We start from the raw sequence: 23,593 nt of genomic DNA on the forward strand, positions 1-23,593 counted from the left end.
CTCTCCCATTGCGGAGCACAGGCTCCGGACACGCAGGCTTAGCGGCCATGGCTCACGGGCTCAGTCGCTCCGCGGCCTGTGGGATCCTCCTGGACCGGGGCACGAACCCATGTCTCCTGCGTCGGCAGGCAGACTCTCAACCACTGTGCCACCAGGGAAGCCCTAAAAAGATATTTCCTGATGTGAGAATGGCTAGACACTTTTGCCTGTTTCCCATTCTTTATGTCCAAGTTTCTGTTCTTTTTGGCCCAATGGTTCATTCCATCGCTAACCTGAGGGCAGGTTTAGAAGATGACTCACTGTGAAAACCATTATTTGTCTGCAGTCACCACCTTCCGAACAGAACTCATTAAGGAAACTTATCTCCCACAGCAGTGTTCAAAGAGATGAGTGACCCCTGCCCACATTGATACCCCTGCCTTTTTTTTTTTTTTTTGAGAAGAAGACCATTTGGCTCACTTCTTAGACAAAAACGATAGGTCACTCCAGACTTATGAAAACACACGTTCTGATGTGACCTTTCATCAGGTGGTGAACGACTTTCTCATGGAGAAGTTTAAGATGACTGCGTTTTGTTGGAAACAATCTTGACTCTTAATAAGCCCTATGGGGAGCTATTACTAGGGAACAAGAGACTTGACTGTTGATCTTGGCTTGGCCACTGGTTAGCTATGTGAACTCGGGCAGATCACTACATCTCTGTGAGTCAATTCAGTTTCTTCATTCATTAAATGGGGAGAATAAATACCTGTTTCACCTAGTTTTCACGGTTTTTATAAAGATCAAATGATATATATATATATCAACACATGCCATATATATATGGCAACATGTAAAGATTCCAAAACAGTGTTAAATGAAGAAAAGAAACTATGGAGTTTATAACACTATCATTTGTATGAATTACAAATATTCACACTCAAAACAATAGTATATATTAATTATATGTCGAACGTGCTGCAGTTTTTGCTTAAGTGGGTGGGGATAGAAAATGAAATTGAAAAAAAAAAAGGAGAAGAAAACCCCACAAGTGTCCCTTGAAAGAACTGAAAAAATTGTGTGCCACGAGCTAAGCAGTACAGTTAGCTCAACCCTGTGCAGCTGAGTCCAGAAAGAAAACCTGCAAGCCCAAACTCTGATTCAGTTTTGTAAAAACTATATATCCAGACGTACATATATGCCTAAAAGATCAAAAGCATTTGCAATGAAATTTTATAGTGGTTATTGCTGGGTGCTGGACATGACTTTTATTTTCTTCTTTTGCTTATCTGTATATTCTAGCCTTTCTAGACAATGGACATATACTCCTTTTGTACAAAGGAAAGCAACTTTACTTAAAAGTCCTAAAGACACGTGTCATGTTTGCCTAGCTTAGTAACCTGTACACATGCCCACAGTGTGGAGCTTTGAAGTCTTGTGTCCCTGAAAGATGACCTGCAGTTCTTGTTTCTGGTCGTGCTTCTCATGAAAACAGAGAGGGGTAAAACTTTAAAGAGCTGAGCACTTGGCAGTCATATTTACCAAGAGAAAGAATTCTGCATGGAGACAGAGAGAGAACAGCACATTGGGCAGTGATTTTCTTTCACTGGCTCCCCAAGAAACTCAAGCATATACGGTTAAAAATATTGTCTCTAAGAGCTACTGGTTTTTTCCCCCTGTTAGAAATCCATCAGCAAGGAACACATAAAATATCTGCCCTCCTCCCATTCAGGTATCAAATGAAGCTACTGACTTTTTTTTTTTTTTTTTTTTGCGGTTCGCGGGCCTCTCACTGTTGTGGCCTCTCCCGCTGCGGAGCACAGGCTCCGGACGCGCAGGCTCAGCGGCCACGGCTCACGGGCCCAGCCGCTCCGCGGCATGTGGGATCTTCCCGGACTGGGGAATGAACCCGCGTCCCCTACATCGGCAGGCGGACTCTCAACCACTGCGCCACCAGGGAAGCCTTGCCTTTTGTTTTTAATCACTGGGATTTGAGAACACTTGCAGTCCTTTCCATGGGTGGCCCTTACTGTACATTTTTCAGGGAAAAAAATCCATTCACACTTATATATAAGATGAATGTGTTATTAATAATGATTATTGACAGCAGGCATTAGAATTCCTCTGAGGGAGGGAACAATTCTTGTTTGATAGAAATCGTTGATGAGCTCTACAGGGTAGAAGGAGACTAGTAGTTAAAACCACAAAAGTTGGTGATAAGATACCCTGAAGGAAATAGTGAGAGAAATTCTGTTTTGTTCCACAAAGTGTAGCAAAAACTCGGAAAGGAGAAAAGAAAATATACAGAAAGGAGCCAAGAGGAGGTATAAAGGTCTGAAGAAATAACCAGATAATAGCCTGGCATGGGGTTTTATAAACAGGGACGTCCAATGATAAATCTGAAGCTGTCTGAGGTCTACGAAGAACTTCTCTTCCCTGCCTCACATTTTAGGTAAGGTTTACTTCTGGAAATAGGAGATGAAGCTGAGTTTTATATCAGGGAGGCCGCACGTGAGGAAGCATGAGCCCAAAGTTCGAAGCACCCCAAGGACACTTGAAACTCCTTAGACTCCACAGCTGTCCCGACTTTCACACCCACCCGAGCTGGATCTTCAGAGTGACCACAGATGGCAAGCTGTTTATCTTCTGCTTCACCAGGAAAACAAACCCAGGGCATGCCAAAGTAGGAAGACAACTTCCTTTGGGGGGAACTGGACTAGTTACCAAAGATTACTAAGGAGTCTGAAGTTTCTGCTCTTAGACACTGTGAGGCCAGAGGAGCTTTCAGAAGAGCTTCTCCAGTAACAGGGAGCAGCTTTAATTGCCTGGATCCCCTGTAGATTATTATTATAGAGCTTAAAATACTAGGCACAGCAATAATGCACTCGGGATGCTAAGGGAGAGGGGGAAAATGACATCTACTGTCCCAGCCACGTTACATAGCTCATTTATTTAACCCTTATTATGATCCTGGGAGGTGAGTAGTATTATTCCCTCACTTTACACAGGAGGGAGCTGAGCTCAGAGAGGTGAAATCACTTGCCCAACATTTCACAGAGTTGAGAAGTGATGGGACCAGGATTTGACCCCGACCTGTTTGCAAAGTCTAGTCTCTCTACTCTGTTATCCCTTCTTCGGAAGGAATAATCAAAAGATATACAGCAGCTGCCTTCTGGGAATACTTAATAAAAAAGGACTGACTGACAAACCATTCTCTTTTGATGTTTCCATCATTTCTGGTGATATGTTCGTGCACTTATCACAGAATCTTCAACTTGTAAGGGAAGCCTCAGAGAGCCTCTAAACAGGGAGATCTTTTTGGGATTGGGGTGGGTGTGAGTGGGGTTTAAGCTGAATTTTGATTGAGAAAAAAATAACCCAGGCTAAGGGCAGTGGGAATCCACTTTAGGCAGAAGAATTCACACAGGGGAAGGGTGAGAAGTGGCTGGAGGAGGCAGTCAGCGTGGAGGAGGAATCTGTAGAGCTAAAGAAGGGAGCACGGACAAAGGTGGGCATGGCTATACATGTGTTTTCACTTCCAGGAAGGCTCAGTTCCCTTCAGCTAAGCAAGTGTGTATTCATCATCTGCTCTGCATGTATCAAGCACTGTGCTACATGCTGGGAACCCAAAGATGAATATGGTAAGGGGTGCATGACCAGTAGGAGCTTGGTCTAATCGGAAAGCAGAGTGGATATTGTTGGTGGCCTCCAGAGTATCCTTCATCCCTTCCCCCTTCCCACAAGGACATGAACTTTCCAGTCCTGGAGTCTCAGCCAGGTATCACATTCCCGTCTCCTTTGTACTCATGATTGGTTCAGGGATGGCACCAGCCTTTCACTGATTCAATCAGAGAAAGCTCAGAGCTTTTGTGTTCTCATGAGGGGAAGAGAAGTTCTTTCTTCCAATCTGGATATCAATGGGGAAACTTGTACTAGGAATTGTGGCAATCATTCTGATACCACGAGGGATTAGTCTGAAGGAAAAGCCAGGATGATATGGTCAAGAGAAACAGAAAAGTGAAGCCCAATGATCCCATGAACCTCTGGATCAAACTCTACCTGAAAGCTGTATACCTCTTTTCATTTATGTGAACCAATATAATCCAGTCTGAGTTGGATTTTCTGTAACATGCAGTAAAAACAATCATTTAAGGAGATATAAAAATAGATCATTCCAACATCAAATGGTGAGTGATATAATAAAAATATAAACGGAGTGATGTGGGATTTTAGTGGAGAGGCAGTGACCCCAACTCTGGGATACAGGGAAGGATTTCTAAGGAAATGATAATTTAACTGAGCCTTGAAGGACAAACTAGAATTAGGTGGGGAAGGAGTTTCAGGTAGAGGGGACAGCATGAGAACAGGCACAAAGGTACAACTTACATGATGCTTGGGGGGAACTTCAAACAGTTTGGTATTACTAGATGATAAAGTGCAAAGCTTGGCTGGCTGGCAGTGTGACTGGGGAGAACTTTGGGTTTCACTCAGTAGGTGAAAAGGACACAAAGTTTTAGGAAGGGGAGTGTTGTGTCCAGATTTACATGTGGCTATAAAGTGGAGGATACAATTTAAGGAGGCAGGGAACTCGGTTAGGGGGGATTAATTCATTCACATTCACTCACTATGCCAAATGGTAGTAGGCACTCACATAAAATGAACAATAATCATGGAAAACATAGTCCCTGTCTTTCAGGAACTTACTGTTGGTTGAAATTATTACAGAAATTCAGGTAAGAGATGGCAGGAGGCAGAAGGGGACAGTGTTTCTGGAGATGGATATGGACATTTCACCAGTGGAAGACATGAAATTTATATCCAGTGGGAACTGTGCTTACCCTAAATATGGCCTAACTTCAAAGGATTAATTGTTTTCCTACACGGAAAGCTATTATTCCACTTTTGTTCATAATACAGGAATCACATGGTGTGAGTTCTACAGTAAATATTTCTATCTTGATTATTCCACATGGAATCCTGTTCTTACTCTTGGCTAATCTTGTATGAACCTTGGCTCCGACTATGAAGAAATGAAAGAACGTGTTAGCCCAGGATCAGACTGGCGGCCAATACTGATGGGCTGGTGGTTGCTGCCAGAGGGTGGTGTTGAGAAGAATGACGGCTCAGATTGATTTTTGATGTCTGCCCTGGGCATGGGCAGGATCTGATGGCAATCATGACTGTTTATTTGCTAATCTGGCCTTAGCACACTCTTTGTTTTGGCTACTATTTGATAAAATGATTAGTGAGTAGGTGACTTTTTTTTTAAACATGAGAAGGTGTACACCCTCTTCTAAAAAGTTAAGTGCAGCACATGTAAGCCAATTAAAATATGATCAGTGCTAAGTGACAAAAAGCCCCAGAAAGCTGTCTATTAAAACACTCTTTTAAATTAATATCTACTTCTCCTTAAAATACTCAGCTCACTAAAACAAATCCATTTTAAGATAAATACAGCTATGAGTACCTCTTTATTCATGAGAATCTCTTCATGCTCAAGGATCATCTGCTGAATGGAATTGCCCCTGTTGTCAAAATACTACTTGAACTGACAATTATTTCATTTTCTTAAATAAAAAGGAATAGATAGGTATATATGTATATACACACACACATAATTTCCTTCCGTTGCAGTTCCTATTCTCATAAATCACTTTAGATACTCTATACAATAGGACCTTGTGAAAGATTTTGTATTTTAGAAATTAAGAAAGATAATTCAAATAAGCGTAGCCTCTCCCTAACAAAAGACATGCAGTAATTCCAAGATTTTTTTTTTTTTGGTCACGTGGGGTCTTCGTTGCTGCACGCGGGCTTTCTCTAGTTGCGGCGAGAGGGGCTACTCGTTGTTGCGAGGTGCGGGCTTCAGTAGTTGCAGCTCAGTAGTTGTGGTGCACGAGCTTAGTTGCTCCGTGGCATGTGGGATCTTCCTGGGCCAGGATCGAACCCATGTCCCCTGCACTGGGAGGCGGATTCTTAACCGCTGCACCACCAGGGATTTCTGTGTATTGTCTGTAAGATACTAGGTTCCCTTTGCTCTTACCTTAAGCAGCAGCTTAGTCCCTCAGAATGATCTGAGATGAAGTGTAGACTTTCAATAGGATTATTTTTCAAGGATACCATGAACTTCTGATGGAGTCACGGGTAGAAGGCATTAGAGGCATGGCGTGCTGTGGGTCTCATCACTAACTGGGTGACTGGGGGCAGGCAGTGGCCTCTAGGTGATGAGGGTGATTCCACACTCCAGGTTTGGGGAGGAGGGGCTTGATGGAGGATAAGCTGAGCAAATCTCCTCCAGTCTCTTAACTGAGGCTGAGTTCCGGGCCTTTGGAACAGGAGGGATAGCCAGTCTGGCTGACTAGGAACTCCCTGGATCACACGAGGAGGGCGCTGTGTGTGGCTGGGCGGAGCACTCCAGAGCGAGCCAGCACACGACCCAACTGTCTGACCCCTGGGACTTAGAGTAAGGAGGCTGAGGGAAGGCGGAAATAGCATGGAGATGGCATGCACTGTGTTCGAATCCTGGATCATCAAATATTGCCTTAAGCAAGTTATTAAACTCTTCTGAGACTCACTTCCCTCACATTTAGAATGGGAAAAATCAGAGGGTTACATAAGGATGAAATAGAATATTTTATATCAAGTGCCTGAAACAGTATTTCCCATGCAGTGGGCACTCAATCAACGAGAACAAGCTAAGCTTGTTCAGTTTGGTGAATACCGCCCCCCCCCGCCCCCCACCGCCAAATATCCCAAGGCTTAGAGCACATAAAACAAAGAGTTCAAAAGTCAATCAACTGTTTTTTCCTGCCAAGCTGGGCCAAGTTCTAGAGAGTCAAAGACAGGGTCTGTCCTCCCCAGCCCCATAATATTTACCATGTGCCAAGTACTGATTTAAGGACTTCTCACTCAATCCTCACAACCCTATTATTATGGCCACCGTTTAAAATGCATAAAACTTAAGATTCACAGAGGTTGAGTAACTTGTCTGAGATTGCAGAGCTTAACCCTATGGTAGAACTGCCTCTTCTTACAGTTGCTGTCACAGATAAATGCATAGGGTCTGACTGAGCCAGGTGCAGGCTGGAGTGGTCAGGTGGTGGTGGCTCAGTGGCAGAAATCAGGAAAGGCTTCATGGAGGATGTGATCTAGGATTATTCTTTAAATCCTTTGAGTTTGGTCTTAAAATTATACCCCATTCAGGTGCATTTTGCAGTAATGGTTAAGAAGCTGGGTAGGCACATATAACACAGAGAGGCACCAGGTGCTGTGAATGACAGCAGGGTCCCCGCTGCTGCAATCAGGGCATCAAAACTAGCCCTTCTTTGGTTATAAATAAGGTGATTATCTGACTTGAAACGAGGTGGCAGAAGTAATCTTGCACCTGAAGGCTTCTTGCCTGTCAAGTGTTTGCTAGATCATTGTACCCCCCACCCCCCTTCTCTGTGAGCACTGAAAACCTTTTGCTTTTTGGTTACTCCTGCTTTAGAAGTTCTATCCCCAACTACTTTCTCGGAATGGAAATTTAATCTTCAAAACTGTTCTGCACTGCTGGCCCTGGAATTAAAAGCAAGCACCTTCAATGGAGAAATTAAATTTATTTGATATACCTGTACATGTATAAAATTGGATCCAGCATCCATTTGGTTTGCAGGCTCACAAAAAATGCTTTAGGCTATACTCTGAACTTAATACCTAATTCGCAGCTGAAAGGGGGCCGACCTCAAAGACCTTGTCTCCCACTGATCTCCAGCAAGGTGATCATTAGCTGAGAGCGGACATCATTTTCTGGTAGGGCTTCTCCCTATGTGTGCGGTGTAATCGACAGCCAAGGAGCCTTCCTTGGGGAACTAAATATTCAGTTGACTGAATTTTCATTAAAAAAAAAAAAAAAAAAGAAAGCGATACCTGGGGGAAAGATACTTCAATTATAAATATCTATATTTCATTTTACACTCTTCTTTCTGAAGCTTCTGGTCAGGCTCTGCCTGGGCGTGGCAGAGGGCAGACTGAGGTTTGCATTTCCATACATCTTGGCTTTAAGAGGAGGCTGAGTACAATAAGGTTTGTCCTTTTCAATCCTCTCCATGTTCCGCAATTTAGCTGCTACGGAAACTGTCATTGTATTTTCCTCCCTAAGTTCATTGAGGACATGTATGTATCTACTAATGAAGACTGGGGGAAATGAACAGCGAATGGGGTCAGGGCTGGTGGCTGGGTGGTTTGTGCTGATTCTTGGAGGACCAGGATGGAGACAGGAGTTCCATCTGATGACCTGGTCTGATTCCCTCCTGTTACAAATACGGCCTCCCCTGACGTTCCACAAAGGCTGGCTGGCTTGTGCAAGGTCCCACAGCTTGCTATGGGCAGAGCTAGGAGTCACCTGTCTTTTCTCTTTGCCCAGGACCATGTTCCTCTACCTGGACCAGCCGTCATCCAATCTCCCTGTCCAGTCCAGCACCCTTCTCGCTGCCTCTGTTGGTTCTTTCTGCACCTTCTCTGTTTTCCTCTCTTGATTTTCTCATGTTTCTTTCTTCTTCCCTCCCTCCTTCCTTGAACTTTTTTTTTCTTTCACTTTCCCCTCTTTTCTCTACCTTCCTCCTTCTTCAACACCCTCTCCCTCTCCCTCCCCCATCCTGCCCTTCCTTCCTTTCTTTTACCAAATGCTGACTGACTGCTTAAAGTGGGTTAGCGCGGGCTTCCCTGGTGGCGCAGTGGTTGAGCGTCCGCCTGCCGATGCAGGGGACACGGGTTTGTGTCCCAGTCCGGGAGGATCCCACATGCCGTGGAGCGGCTGGGCCCGTGAGCCATGGCCGCTGAGCCTGCGCGTCCGGAGCCTGTGCTCCACAGAGGGAGAGGCCACAACAGTGAGAGGCCCGCGTACCGCAAAAAAAAAAAAAGGGTTAGCGACTGGACGGGGCACTGGGAACACACTGGTAGCCCAAGCAGCCCCATCCCCCATGGAGCTGGAATCTGAGCCTTCAGAGGCACAAGGCATGTCCCGGCTTTACCCTCTGTGGGACCCTGGCTGTTCTGCTCCCCACAGGAGTCCTGGGCCTGTGGGAATTCCTGCAGAATGTGGCAACGGGGTGAGGAGAGTGTGGCAGCGCTGTTGAGAAGTGAAGAGGGATGCCATGCAGTGAGAAGCTGAGCACAGGCATGTCGTGGGCAACTTTGATGGGGGACAGCTGGCAGCCACTGGAGAGGTAAGGGAGCCCCTGGCCACTGTAGCTGCTTTGGTGAGAGATGGAACACTGCCTGGACATTTGTTTGTGAACCAACTACGGATCACACACATCCAAACATACCCGATCTTTTGTCCAAACTAAGTAGAGTTGGGTGTGGTTGGTACTTCAGTGAGAAACCTTGTGGAAAGGCAGAGAGCTATGAGCTCTCCCTCTCCATGGCTGTACAATCCCGGGCAAGCCACGTGTGACAGTTAACCTTATATGTCAATTTGATAGGGTCACACGAGGTACCCAGATACTTGATTAAACTCTATTTCTGGGTGTGTCGGGGAGGGCGTTTCTGGATGAGATGAACGTTTGAATCCGTGGGCTGAGGAAAGCAGACTGCCCTCCCCGGTGTGGGTGGGCCCCAGCTAATCTATCAAAGGCCTGAGTGAGAAAGAATCCTCTCTCTCTCTGACTGTCTTCGAGCTGGGACATCGGGCTTCTCCTGCTTTTGGACTCCAGCCTTGGACTGAATCAGCTCTCACGGTTCTCAGCCTTTTGGACTTAGACTGGAACTACACCATCGGCTCTCCTGCGCCTGCAGTTTGCAGACAACAGCTCTTGAACTTCTCAGCCTCCATAATTGTGTGGCTCAGTTCCTTACAGTTTGTAGGTTATGTATCCATCCACCCATGATCTGTTTTTCTCTCTCTTTTTTCCTATGGGTTCTGTTTCTCTGTTTTTCTGGAGAACCCAGACTAACACATCCTATTTCTAAGTTCTGAGTTACAGAGCTCAGTTTGCTCAATGCCAAAATGGGAACAGTGGCAAGACATATTTTGTACCACTTCTGTGCAAAAGGTTAAATACATTTTCTACAGTAAATTATAAACTATCATGTTCTGCATTATGATTTTTAAATAGAATGTCCTACTTGTTTTTGTATTTATGAAGACATATCTTTGTATCTAATGGCCTAGCAAGTTGCCTTGTAAACAGTTGGTCCCCAGTTTGTCTTTGGCAGCCTTGCTGGTGACAGCAGGTATTTGGGGAAGTTTATGTTCCTGATGTCACTGCTGCTGAGACGAGAACATGTAATAGTGACGTATTCTCTGTGCCTCACATAATCCCTGACATTTAGCATGTGTTCAGTTAGTTAATGAACAAATGAGTTAACCAACTAACCTAACCCACAACCAAGGCCAGGCCCCAGAAAAGGAAGATAAACTGACCAATGTATATAACACTAATAGGCAACAGAGAGGTGATCCACATGAAATCAAAACCCATTTATACTTAATTCCAAAATATTTGTCAAGTATCTGCTATGCACCAAGAATAAACTGCCCAGAATGGGAAATAAAATACTTGGGCTTATAGTTTATAACTATCCTTTCTGTTAAAAAGTTCTTACATTTCAATCCTGTTGAAAGGTTCTACTGTATCCAAGAAAATTGTCTCAAACACTTTTTAGAAATAGGTGAAGTTTAAACGACAATGACAGCCACCACCATCATAACAATAATAACGCTTAAACCACGGTCTCCTGCAAATGAAACAGATTCCATCTATGGGAAAACTGGCCACACCTGTTGTGGATAAACGATGAAAGATGTAGAGGAGGCTGGTGGGAATGGGGGCCAGAAACCACTCATTTGAGAATATAACTTAAGTTTTAAAAAATCTTTCTAGAGTCAATCCCCTATATGTCAAGTATTAGGTTGCTGTGAATATTTCCACCCTGGGGTCTTTCAGGCCAGGATTGACAGGATGGTGAAGAACAGTTGCAGAAATGGCAGTGATGTAACAATCAATCTTTCCAATAGCCATTATTAGTGCTAGTGCTATAGCCTCCTTGTTGGAAACAAGAAAGTTCCAGAGATTATGATTCATGCTGCATGGGAAGAGGCAGTGAGCTATGTTGGAAGGGATTTAAGTAATACCCCCTATGTCATCATCCGCCTTGCCACACCAGGCTCTTTGGAGACAATAATTAATAACACGTATCTAAACTGTTTCCATTCCCTCTGTCCTGAGGGCTTGCTCCTTCCTCCCTCTCCCCGCCCCATTTCTTCCCATGACAAATGAGTCACCAGAGTCCCTCTGCTTCCTACATGCTCACACCACATGACAAGCCTTTCAAACACACCGGTGCCCACTGCAGAGCCTTGCTGTTCCTCAAACTGTCCAGCACACAGCTCAGGACTTGTCTTTCCTTAGTCTCCTTGGCCTGTGTTTTTCCATCTTTCTAGGGCTCCTCTCATGCTCTGAGATCTGCCCTTTGTTCCTCTCCCAAATTGATTTCAGAGGCTGTCATTGACAATGGATGGCTAGTTTCCCCTGTACTTGCGCATCCCCTCCCCCAAACTGATATCTCCTGGGGATGGTCCTAGGGACCAGGTAGCTCTATGCCTTCCATTTGGTTTCTCAAATTTCTTCCCAATGCCTTTCCAAACATTTTCTCAATCCTAATTATCAGGATGTGGCTCAATCTGGTTGAGTCCAACGATGCCTTTGGAATCTTGACACCCGCAAAAAAACGTTAAATTAGTAAGCTCACAGAATCACCTTCAAATTGATCGCTTAAACTCATCATTGTGATGAAACCAATACAGATGGGGGAATAGGCTTCAGAAGGAGGAAAAACCAAATACACCTGAATCTTTAAAGAGACAGGTGTGTGCCATCTCCTTTATTTCTCATTTTCCTAAGAATTATAATTTGTGCTCCATTCCCATGGTTAAAAAAAAATAAAAAAAAGATTTCCAAAAAGAGAAAAAAATAATAAAATGAAGTTACCCTAAATCTTATCTTCCAGAAAAAGCTACTGTTAACCATTGAAGACCCATTCTTTCAGAATTTTTCTGGATATAGTAGATACAAGATAAATAAGTAACTGTACACATACACATATATTTACTTATTATATACAGAACTTATTCTTCATAACTAGTGTACACATATGTGGTTACAACTTATCAATGAGTTATATTTTAACAACTTTTCACATTTGCTATGAGAAGATATTTCCTCAATGAAACTATTCCTGGTGTTCCGTTTTCTAGGCTAGACCTCAAAAGTTAATTTATCCTATGAGGCATAAGAACTTTAGAATAAAATGGACAAAACAGAAAACCTGCCTTCCAATTTTAGTTTTGCCACTCCCGAATAGGGTCTTGTGACAGGTCAAGTTTCAGGCCAAAGTGTGCAAGACTAATAGGTATGAAGCCCCCATCTCCCCATCTTTAAAATAAAGAGAATAATTCAGATCTCAAAGGCTTGTAAAAATTCTCCTAAATCACCTATATGAAAATGGCCAGCCCCCCATTATCCCATCTTTAAAATAAAAATACTAATTCAATATCCCAAAGACTTGTAAAAATTCTCTTAAATCACATACATAGAAGTGACCCGCGCCTATCAAGTACTCAATAAATAATTACAAAATGTGCAGCAGGACCTCCTTAACTCAATATATTTGCATAAGAGATGTTCTTTTCAGCCCCAGAACCTACTGCCCAATGAATCTTTTAGGATGCTTCGGATTCAAGCAGAATACAGGAATTCAACCCAGAATTCTGCAGTGGCCTGGCTCCCACCTTTGTCTAAGTCCCTTCATCCCTCATTTCCTAACAGGTCACTAATGCTGAGCCCTGCCTGAGCTGAACTCATCTCACACCACCCTCCTGCTTGCTCAGACTCCAGACACACCGGCCTCAAGAAACGACTGCAGATCCTGTGCAATCACCTCATTCGAAAAGGCCCTTTGCTGCTCTTTGTTGTGAATGTAGCCACCATGTTCCAAAGTCACCCATGTAATTCCTGCTCTGTTCTGGGGAGGCTAAATGCCAGAGAAGTGATATCTTTCACCCAGAGCAGCCCATCACTTAACCAGGTACCTTCTGCTAGAAATATGGCCGAAAGTCACCATAATAAAAAGAACCAGGGCTTCCCTGGTGGCACAGTGGTTAAGAATCCGTCTGCCAATGCAGGGACCTCAGGTTCGAGCCCTGGTGCTGGAAGATCCCACATGCTGGGAGCAACTAAGCCCGTTCACCACAACTACCGAGCCTGTGCTCTAGAGCCCGCGAGCCACAACTACTGAGCCCGTGTGCCACAACTACTGAGGTCCGCACGCCTAGAGCCCATGCTCTGCAACAAGAGAAGCCACCGCAATGAGAAGGCCACACACTGCAACAAAGAGGAGCCCCTGCTCCCTGCAACTAGAGAAAGCCCGTGTGCAGGAATGAAGACCCAACGCAGTCAAAAATAAATTTATTAAAAAAAAAAGAACTATTCACCCAGCCCAATTAACCAGTGACCTTTCTGAAATACCGAGAGTGCAGAACCCAAGAGATACACAGAGACCTTTTCTGACTAATGTTGCCTTTTCGAAAATACAAATAGGTTGTTACTGTGTTCTAAGTATTTATCTTTCAAGGACTGGCTATTTTCTTGTCTCTGGCCAGGTCAGACTGTCTTCACTTCTTCAACAAAACTCCTCACTGAAATGACCAGATGAAGTCTCCAAGTATAAATCACAGATCCCTGGATTCATCGGTTCAGGGGACGATGCTCAGGGGTTAGCTCGGATTGTAGGCCGTGCCCTGAGGGTGATCTTGCTGTCAGCATGATCTCATGTTTCACAGTCCAGGGTGGATACTGCTCAGTCTTGGCCTCCTTTCTCAAGGGTCTGGCTGGTCCAGAATCACCATCTGGAAACCTGTCACCCATGGGGAATGTCAAGACCTGACATGACCTTGAGAGAATGCAGCGAGTCAAATGTCAATTTTCTCCCAGTGTTCAGTCTTATTGGACACTGATCCCTTTATTATGTACAGAGCCACTTCTAAATGAAATGCTTTCCTCTGACCTTGCCCACCATTCAGCTAAGAGTTCCCCGACAGGTTGCTTTATTCTGGTGTGAGGGATTTTTCCTTGCTACAGCGGACAGAAATAGCCTAACTACCTGGGCAAGCAGCTATTAGAGATCCCTGAAGCCTATCCACTGGGGCCAGGTGGACAGCGGAGGCTGAACCTTTCTTCCTGTCCAGTGAAACACACAAGCATTTGCAACTGAGGAAAGAAAAGGAGGTGAATTCGCCCTGTGAGCTGGAATCAACTGGGCCATTCCCAACCTGCAAACTTAAAAGAGAACCACGGCAGAACAGGAAACGGAATGCTGTTTAGTCATTTTATTTTCCCCCCTCTGGGACTACTGCACTTCTCTCTTTATCTGCGACATGAAAGATTAGCCTGTGCTTTCATTACAAACCACTTTCCTCATCTGGATTTTTTTTTCTTTCTCTTTTTTTGAATTTTATTACTTTTTTTATACAGCAGGTTCTTATTAGTTGTCTACTTTATACATATTAGCGTAGGATTTTTGAAGTCTTTATCTTAAGCTTGTCACACCTTACGTGAGTTTTCGTCATACTGACAACTGGGAAGTGAGGTTATAGCCATGTGACTCATTGCTGTGTTTCCCTCCACAAACATTTTTTGAGCACCTACGACGTGGCTGGCACCATGTCAATATACTAGGTGCTAACTAATACAAGAGACTTATTTTATTTAAAATACCCAAGAACATTTTATTGGCTGACATTACACCAGGCTATGTGCAGCCTCGTAGATGACATAGATGATATGTGACCCCCTCATATCATTTCTAAATTGAAGCAAGAGTGAGGAGGGTGGTGAGAAAGGAAAAAACTAATTGTCCTCTGAAATGTTTGTACCCAGTTGGCAGGAATGTTTGAACTGCTATCAGACATTTCATCCTAAATCAGGATGTGGGAAAGATGATGTGGGCAATATCATGGCCATATTAATAACAGTCGTGATGACACCATGTGACCTGGCAGGTGTCCCTAAGGGGAGCAGCATTGAGAAGTTAAGAAGGCCTCTGCAAGGCTCAAACAGACCAAGTCCATCTGCCAGGCTCCTGTACACCCAAACTCAGGGACTGAGTTGATTCTCATTTTAGATGCATTCTATGAAATCTAGCTGGCCACTTTTAAAATCCCAAGCAGATCAGAAATAGCAAATTAGTACACTTCAATGCTTACAGGAAAATGACAGCTGTCAGCCTCACAGGGAGAAAGGGAGGGAAAAGTAAAAGGATAAAAATGCAGACACAAGGTCTACAAAAATACAGCAGACTAGGGATGCGGGGACATAGTTCTACCATGTCTTAAAGATGCGATGATTGTGACAGCCAGTACTCTAGTGGAGCAACCCAGGAGCCCATGTTTAACAGGCCAGGGATGTAATCAATGTATTTGAGAAAGATTTCCATCTAGAATGGTTAAGTTGAATGGTTAATTGAACTGGTTAATTGAAAATTAATTTTCAATTAATTATTAATTAATTTAATTATTAATATTTAATTTTATTTTTAAATATTATTTTATTTAAATTATATTTATTTAAATTTTAAATAAATTATATTTATATTTATAATTTAAATTTTAAATTATATTTATATAAATTTAAATTTATATTTATTTAAATTATATTATTTAAATATTATTAATTAATTTAATTATTAATTATTAATTAATTAAAAATTAATTTTTTTCAATGGTTAATTGGAAAAAAAAGCTTAATGCGGTGGTTCTTAACCAGGGGATGATTTGGCTCTCTGGGGGACACCTGGCAAAGTCTAGAGACATTTTTAGTTGTAGTTGGCTGTGGCGGTGGGGTGGGGAGAGTGCCAGTGGCCAATAAGTAGAGGCCAGAGATGCTGTAAAGACATCCTGTAATGCACAGGACGAGCACCCCGCCCGCATCACACACAGAGGGATATTCTGGCTCCAAATGTACGTAGTGCTGAGACTGAGAAACCCTTGTTTAATACAACAAATTTAATTATTTGAAAAATTCACTTATGTGGCCCATCTCAGTCACTAGTGATGCAGGAGAAGGAGGCACCGCTGCATGTTGTCTGTCAAGTTCTTTAGACCTGTCAAGGCAGCTTTGATCTTCACAATAATCTTAGGAGATAGCTGAGGGAGCTGGTACAGCTTCCACTGTAGAGACAAGAGAGCTGAGAAACAGAAGGATAAATGATGCTCCCGGTGAGGTGATGAACAGATGTCCTGACTCCTCCTCTCGTGCTTGCTGCACACAACCACTGTTCTTTAGATCTACTTATTTCTAAACAGAAAGGGAGAATCAAAGTAGTACCACTTGCTAATGTGTATCAAATTTAATTTTAATAAGTCAAAACAAAGTCACGGGACTTAGGAGGTTCACATACAACAGTTCTTCTGTTCCCTTGCTCATTCGTTCTCCAAAAGCTTGTTGAGTGAGGTACAGGTGTCAAGCACTGTTCTAGGGGCTGCACACACAGTGGTGAACAAAACAGACACCTCTCATGAAGCTGGCAGGTCACAAGTATCTTACACTTGCTCACTAAACATGTTGTGGTGAGTCTGGATAATATTCTCCAGCAATCGCAACCAAGCCTCACAAAATCCCAATTCTTCCCCTATGTCTTACACCTTGTGCTAGTCACGCTGATGACTTCTAAACAAGCTTTGTATATCTATGCGCCTTTTCCTCTTCTGCCTCCTGCCCCTGTCGTCCAGCAAACTGGTACTCATTCTTTGAGACCCAGAATAAATGTTCCCTAATAGCAGAGCTAGTAGCTTTGTCCTCTGGGCTCTCATATTATGTTGTATGTTTCAGTATCATGTTAATTACTATGAGTACTGAAACTTACCTGTTTGTGTGTTAGCCTGCTACCATTAGACTGAGTACCTTGAGGGAGGTCATAGTCGTGCTGGATTCTTCCCTTTGCCCGTTCCAGTGCCTTCTCCACCCTGCTCTGTGACCTGGGAGACTGACCTTTGTGAACTACACCCGTGAGCTCCCTTTCCCTCTGGCTTCAGGTGGGATCTTCCAATGGGTAGCACCAGTAGGAGTTTCAGGGGGCAGGAGAGGCGTGACCTTGGAGTTTATCTTCTTCAGCTCCCTCCCCAGCAGGCCATTCTGAATCGGCTATAGCTCACTGCATCTCCCAGGGGAGGCCCAGTCATACTGGCCTCTCTCCAGGTTCCAGGACTCACCCTTGTTCACTGAGGCCAAGGGGTGGTAACGGCTCCCCACTGTCACGATGCCCCGGGTACTGCACCATCCCTTGCGACTTTATCTAAACCCAGTCCATACATTTGCAATTAGCCCTTTTTCAAAGCTCTCCTAAAATTATAGAATTTAATCGAGCTATTTCTCCCCTTTTATAACAGTCTTACTCATCTTAGAATCCTAGAGTCTAACAGGTACCTGGCTCAAAGAAGATGCTCGATAGATGTTTGCTAAACGTGTAAATGAAGGAATACAGATGTTACCAAAAATTTACTGTCAGTCTTAGAATTTTTTATTTATCAGAAAAGCTGCTCTCATCAAAGGCTTCACTTTCTTCAGAAGTAGAGAATTATTTTTTGAACTTGACTAGGCACAGTACCACTTACTAGCACTGCTGTTCTTTGTCATTTTCAACTTTACAGGAAATAGAAATAAGGTGACGTCTGTATTCTCCCTAGAGCATCCAACAATCCTTCCCCTGAATTCTTCATTACTAACCTCAAACACAAAACAAAATCAAAACATGAAACTTCTGTCCTAACCAACAAACCCTGGTCAGAAAGTTTCTACCTCTGGGGATACACATGATGACAGCTGAGTAGACAAGAGAGGGAAAAGTAAATAAATTCAATGAGCCTCTCACATTTCAGCAAAAGTTTTCACCCGAAGTGAATATGACACATTAAATGAGCATCAGCCTCAAAGACCTTCTTTTGGCGCCTCATTGGTAGCTGTGTTTTCTAAGTTAGCAAGTACCTGCTGTTAATGTGAAAATCGGTTTCAACTTTATTTGGCATCCCAGAAAACACATTATTTTTTGTAGCTATTATCCATATTTAGCCTTTACCAGGCTGTCAGTGACTTGGAGAGTTAATGGTAATTCTAGCTTTGACCATTTAAATATAAAGCTTTTGCAGTAAGTGAGAGGTCTCACACTGCAAACTTTTCAAAGGTTATCTTTATGACAATACTACAAGACAGGTATTATCCTGCCATTCTATGGACGGCAAAGCTGAGCCTGGGGCAGGCTGCCTGTAGAGGTGGGATCTGAATCCAAGCACATGGACTCAGAAGTCATGGGTAGAAACTGTCCTTCTCTGAACAAAAGCCACTCACCCCTAGTATCAAAGAGAGACATGTGGATAAAGGTACTTTTGAAGTTTCAATCAACCAGTCTGTTCAGGGAGACCAAGACCCTTAGTTCTGAGAATGGGTTTGGGATGATAAAAAGGAAGAGGTAAGGAGAAAAAGACTTTAAAAAATTTTTAATTTAAAAAGTCTACAAATAATAAATGCTGGAGAGGGTGTGGAGAAAAAAGAACCCTCCTGCACTGTTGGTGGGAATGTAAATTGGTGCAGCCACTATGGAAAACAGTATGGAGGTTTCTTAAAAAACTAAAAATAGAACTACCATATGACCCAGCAATCCCACTCCTGGGCATATATCCAGAGAAAACTATAATTCAAAAAGACACATGTGCCCCAATGTTCACAGTAGCACTATTTACAATAGCCAAGACATGGAAGCAAACTAAATGACCACTGACAGATGAATGGATAAAGAAGATATAGTATATATACAATAGAACATTACTCAGCCATAAAAAAGAACGAAATAATGCCATTTGCGGCAACTTGGATGGACCTAGAGATTATCATACTAAGTGAAGTCCGACGGAGACAAATATATGATACCACTTACATGTGGAATCTTAAAAAATGATACAAATGAACTTATCTACAAAACAGAAACAGACTCATAGACATAGAAAACAAACTTGTGGTTACCAAAGGGGATACCAGGGTGGGGGAGGGGAGAGATAAATTAGGAGTTTGGAATTACCATATACACTCTACTATATATAAAATAGATAAACAACAAGGACCTATTGTACAGCACAGGGGACTCTACTCAATATCTTGTAATAACCTATAATAGAAGAGAATCTAAAAAGAATAAATATATATACGTATAGCTGAATCACTTTGTTGTACACTTGAAACTAACACAATATTGTAAATTATAATTCAAAAAAAATTTTTTATTTTACAAATTTCCAAAGGCAACATTTGTCCATGGCAGTAAAACCCCGTTTATATTTCTGTTAATAGCCTAAGAATCTTCCCCTCCAAGGGAGAGAAAGCCTAAAGCCCACACTAACTTGACTGTCTCTAAATGTTACCCAGCACCTAATATATTACAAAGACACTACACTGCAGAACAGATGGAAGAGCATAAAGCAGATGCAGATCTGAAGTCTAAATAGAGATGAACAATTCTTTGGTTAACAAGAAAATGAGGTGGTGGCACAGACAACATGGAAAAGAAGCAGTTTACACCAGAGAGAAATTACTGGGAAACGCACACATTATCACAACTGAACAGAGGAAAAAGATGATATCTTAGCATTTGAAATGACATCCCCTTATGTCTTCCTGGCGTACAGAATAGGCTTCCATGGGATACTCAGGAGGAAAGCGGAAGGAAATCTTCCTCCAGATGCGCAGGCTCACTAGTTGTGGCTCACGGGCCTAGTTGCCCCGTGGCATGTGGGATCTTCCCAGACCAGGGCTCGAACCTGTGTCCCCTGCATTAGCAGGCAGATTCTCAACCACTGCACCACCAGGGGAGCCCTCCCCCGCCTTTTTTTTTGGCTGTGTTCCAATAAAACTTTAAAGCCATGGGTAGGTAAAATGGTTGTATACAAACTACCGGGGTATCAAGGGACTTCTAGAATTGCGTTCAGTTATTATGAGTATTTTCCATACCAGAGGGAGACACCCAAATAATCTTAACCAAATATTAGATGAAGAAGAGATGTGATTTCTCCTGACCAGTTTTTAACTTAATTAGTTTCATTTCAATATTTTTAAAACGTTTACTGTATGGACATTTCCAAATGTATATAAAAGTAGTGAGAACAGTACTATGAACCTACATGAACTAAAACCCAGTTTCAATAAACATCAATGTCTGCCATTCTTGTTTCATCTCTTATTCCCTCTCCACTTATTTTTCTTGGTATTGTAAAGCAGTCTTGATAAAGTGCTTTCTTTTTAGTTTCCTTATGAAAGGTGCCTACTTCCTATATAGAGTTGATTCTGGGAAGAACCCTTGTCAATTCTTAAGCACACAATCCTTCAGAAGGAAAGTACTAGTCAACCAATGATCATTTTAATTCTTACATGTGGACACGTAAAAACAACGGCAGAGGGTGTGGAAAGATGAGACTCTTACTGTCAATGCAAGAGCAGAACAAAACCGGACAGGAAAATTGGTGCTTTTATGCCTCTGGCATTGTTTTAAGTATTAGCTATTGGGAAATGTGAAACCCTTCAGATACGCATTTAACCGAAGTCACAGAATTCTGTTCTGAGGCACAGAGACATGTATCGCAGAAAAAAAAAATTAGTGAATCAATCCACAAGTTTCAGGGCTGGATTGTTATTGCAGTATTATCCTAAATGCAACCAAAAGATGCGGGGGGGGGGGGGCGGCGGAGAAGATACGGCTGCTAGCTTCTAGGAAGTTAAGACTTCCAGGGTGCGGGCAGAGCAACTGCAGGAGAAAGACCCCAGCAACCATAAAGTGGAGCGCGGTGAAAATGCAAGGCAAGAATTGTATATGCAAATGCTTAGGAGATGCAGAATAACTGGTCCCTCTCGGGGGCACCAGCGAGGTGGAGAGCAGGGGCTCAGCCGCTGAGACAGGGGAGATGGGAATGGAGCTGGTGCAGTCAGTCAAGGCGCTGACAGTAAACGCATAAACAACCCTTAAAAGACTTGCGGGAAGTGAAAATGCACCGACCACTCCTTTCCTAAGCCCTGAGGAGATGGCTTTCATCATGTAATTTGAGACTTCCTGTACTTTGTGAAAGGTAAAGCTATCTTCTACTGCAATGGAAAGAGTTCTACTTTCTGTTGTTTCCTAACATAAGTTTCAATTTTATTTTCGGTTTAAGTCCAACTTTCTTGCTTTGTTAAGAACACCTGCAAAAATCAACACTTTTTTTAACATCTTTATTAGAGTATAATTGCTTTACAATGTTGTGTTAGTTTCTGCTTTGTAACAAAGTGAATCAGCTATACATATGTTCCCATATCTCTTCCCTCTCACGTCTCCCTCCCACCCTCCCTATCCCATCCCTCTAGGTGGTCACAAAGCACCGAGCTGATCTCCCTGTGCTATGCAGCTGCTTCCCACTAGCTGCCTACCTTACGTTTGGTACTGTATATATGTCCATGCCTCTCTCTCGCTTTGTCCCAGCTTACCCTTCCCCCTCCCCGTATCCTCAAGACCATTCACTAGTAGGTCTGCATCTTCATTCCGGTCTTAACCCTAGGTTCTTCATGACCTTCTTTTTTTCTTCTTAGATTCCATATATATATATATATGTGTTCAACACGATCTTCTTATGTGTTAGAGTTAGCTCTCTATCCATAAGGCAAACGGTTCCTTGTTCCCACCCCTGTAGCTTCTGTTCTATTGGCGCCCTTTCCACCCTTTGAGGTGTCTCTAATACAGACACTGACACATCCTCCCCTACCTCCTGCTCCTCCCAAGTTCCACTAAACGGCACGCTCAAATCCTGCACTTCTGGCCTTGTTTTACAAAAGTTTCCTCACGTTTCAATTTAGTGACATAAATAATCATATTGGAGTAGTCTTTTGGTTTCTAAAGCCAAAAAGGGGAGACAAAATTGTCTTTAGAGAAAATATTCTGCAAGCCCTGGTGGCCCATCACAAAGTCTTCCAGACATTCCTAGCGGGTTGTTTTCTAAGTTAGCATCAGCCCTAGAGTGAAGAGAATATGTTGCCATACACGCAGGAGTGAAACAGGTGAAGGCAGAAGGCCAGGAGAAGACGGAAAATGAAGTAAAAGTATGAGAGTGAGAACGGGAGTATCTGATACTGTGACACGGGCGTCCGCATTGCTTTACATGTGTCCTCAGAGAGGTTCTGGGACACACCAAAGCTTACCTTCTGCTCAGCTTTTCCCACCTGGCAGGAGAATTGCTGGAGAAGGGGATGATGGAGAAATTTTGTGGACCTGATGGCTTTACAAGGTGAGGACTTAAATTGAGAAACTGTCCTTTGTAGAAACTGTCCTTTGTAGAAAAGAAAGGACCACCGACAGAATAAGGTTAATTCCGCAAGTACCTCCCATGACTTCTCCTATACTGCTCCTCACACAGCCACTGTTTAAGTTTTAGTACCCTGCTAAGGGCAGGGCTCAGGTAATGCAGCTCTGTTACTTCTCAAGGGAGTGGAAATGTCCTGCAAGGAGGCATGATCATAATAAGACCATCCTGAATTTAGTTATCCTGGCACTCTCATCACTACTAAACTTGCTAAGTATTCCCAACTCTCCTTCGGACTTGGCCATCTTCAAAATGGCCACAACATTGGCTCATTGATTAGGACCTGGCCAGAGAGCTCCAGGTGGCTAATTGGCAAAGCAATAGCTCAAAAAGGATTTGGCTTTAAATCATGGGCATTGGACATTTTTATGTAGGTTTTAAGAGATATTAAATACATTTTCACCAGACATCCATTGAAGCCATGTGGCAGCCTTGAATAAGTAGAACAAATTGGGCATAACAGAGCATCATTTATTTAAGAATGGCAAGACATACTGTTAAGGGCATATTTTACAAGTTGGGGCTAGAAACTCAGGAGTCTAGCCAGTAGAGAAGAGTACTTCTACTCAGTCCCTTTAAGGAGGGGCTGAGGACAATACAAGGGCAGACAGAATCCAAAGAGCAGGGAGAGAGTTTTGAAACCATTCTCCAGATTCCAAGAGGAAAATCAAAGACATAAAAGAGTGTAATGGGGCTTCCCTGGTGGCGCAGTGGTTGAGAGTCCGCCTGTCGATGCAGGGGACACGGGTTCGTGCCCCGGTCTGGGAAGATCCCACATGCCGCAGAGCAGCTGGGCCCGTGAGCCATGGCCGCTGAGCCTGCACGTCCGGAGCCTGTGCTCTGCAACGGGAGAGGTCACAACAGTGAGAGGCCCGTGTACCGCAAAAAAAAAAAAAAGAGTGTAATGATTGTGTGTCCCTGCTTTCACCCAGTACGTCAGCTGGAACTAGAGGCCCTCTCTTTGGGTCCATTCAGTCATTTAATTCAACACTTATTTAGAATCTATTAATAGAGCAAGTCATACAGATCAGACCCATAACAGGTTCATGGACACTTAAGTGCTCCGTGAAGGGGCATCCGGGACTCTCTGCTTCTCCTAAAGTGTATGTAAAATCTGTACAGAGGAATTTTTCTTAAAAGCATGTTTCACAGCTATAATGAGATTAAAATCCTTGTGACCGAAAAAAGGTTCAGAACCATGGAGCTCCC

General features: G+C 43.1%; 1 protein-coding gene across 1 annotated transcript in view; it reads right to left on the minus strand.

Annotated features, from left to right (window-relative positions):
- SAMD12 (sterile alpha motif domain containing 12) overlaps positions 1-23,593 on the minus strand; it is a 404,613-nt gene that overhangs the window by 47,135 nt on the left and 333,885 nt on the right. The gene's annotated exons all lie outside the window — the stretch shown is intronic.

The sequence above is a fragment of the Lagenorhynchus albirostris genome, chromosome 17 (genome assembly GCF_949774975.1).
Source record: "Lagenorhynchus albirostris chromosome 17, mLagAlb1.1, whole genome shotgun sequence".
NCBI classification, from domain to species: domain Eukaryota; kingdom Metazoa; phylum Chordata; class Mammalia; order Artiodactyla; family Delphinidae; genus Lagenorhynchus; species Lagenorhynchus albirostris.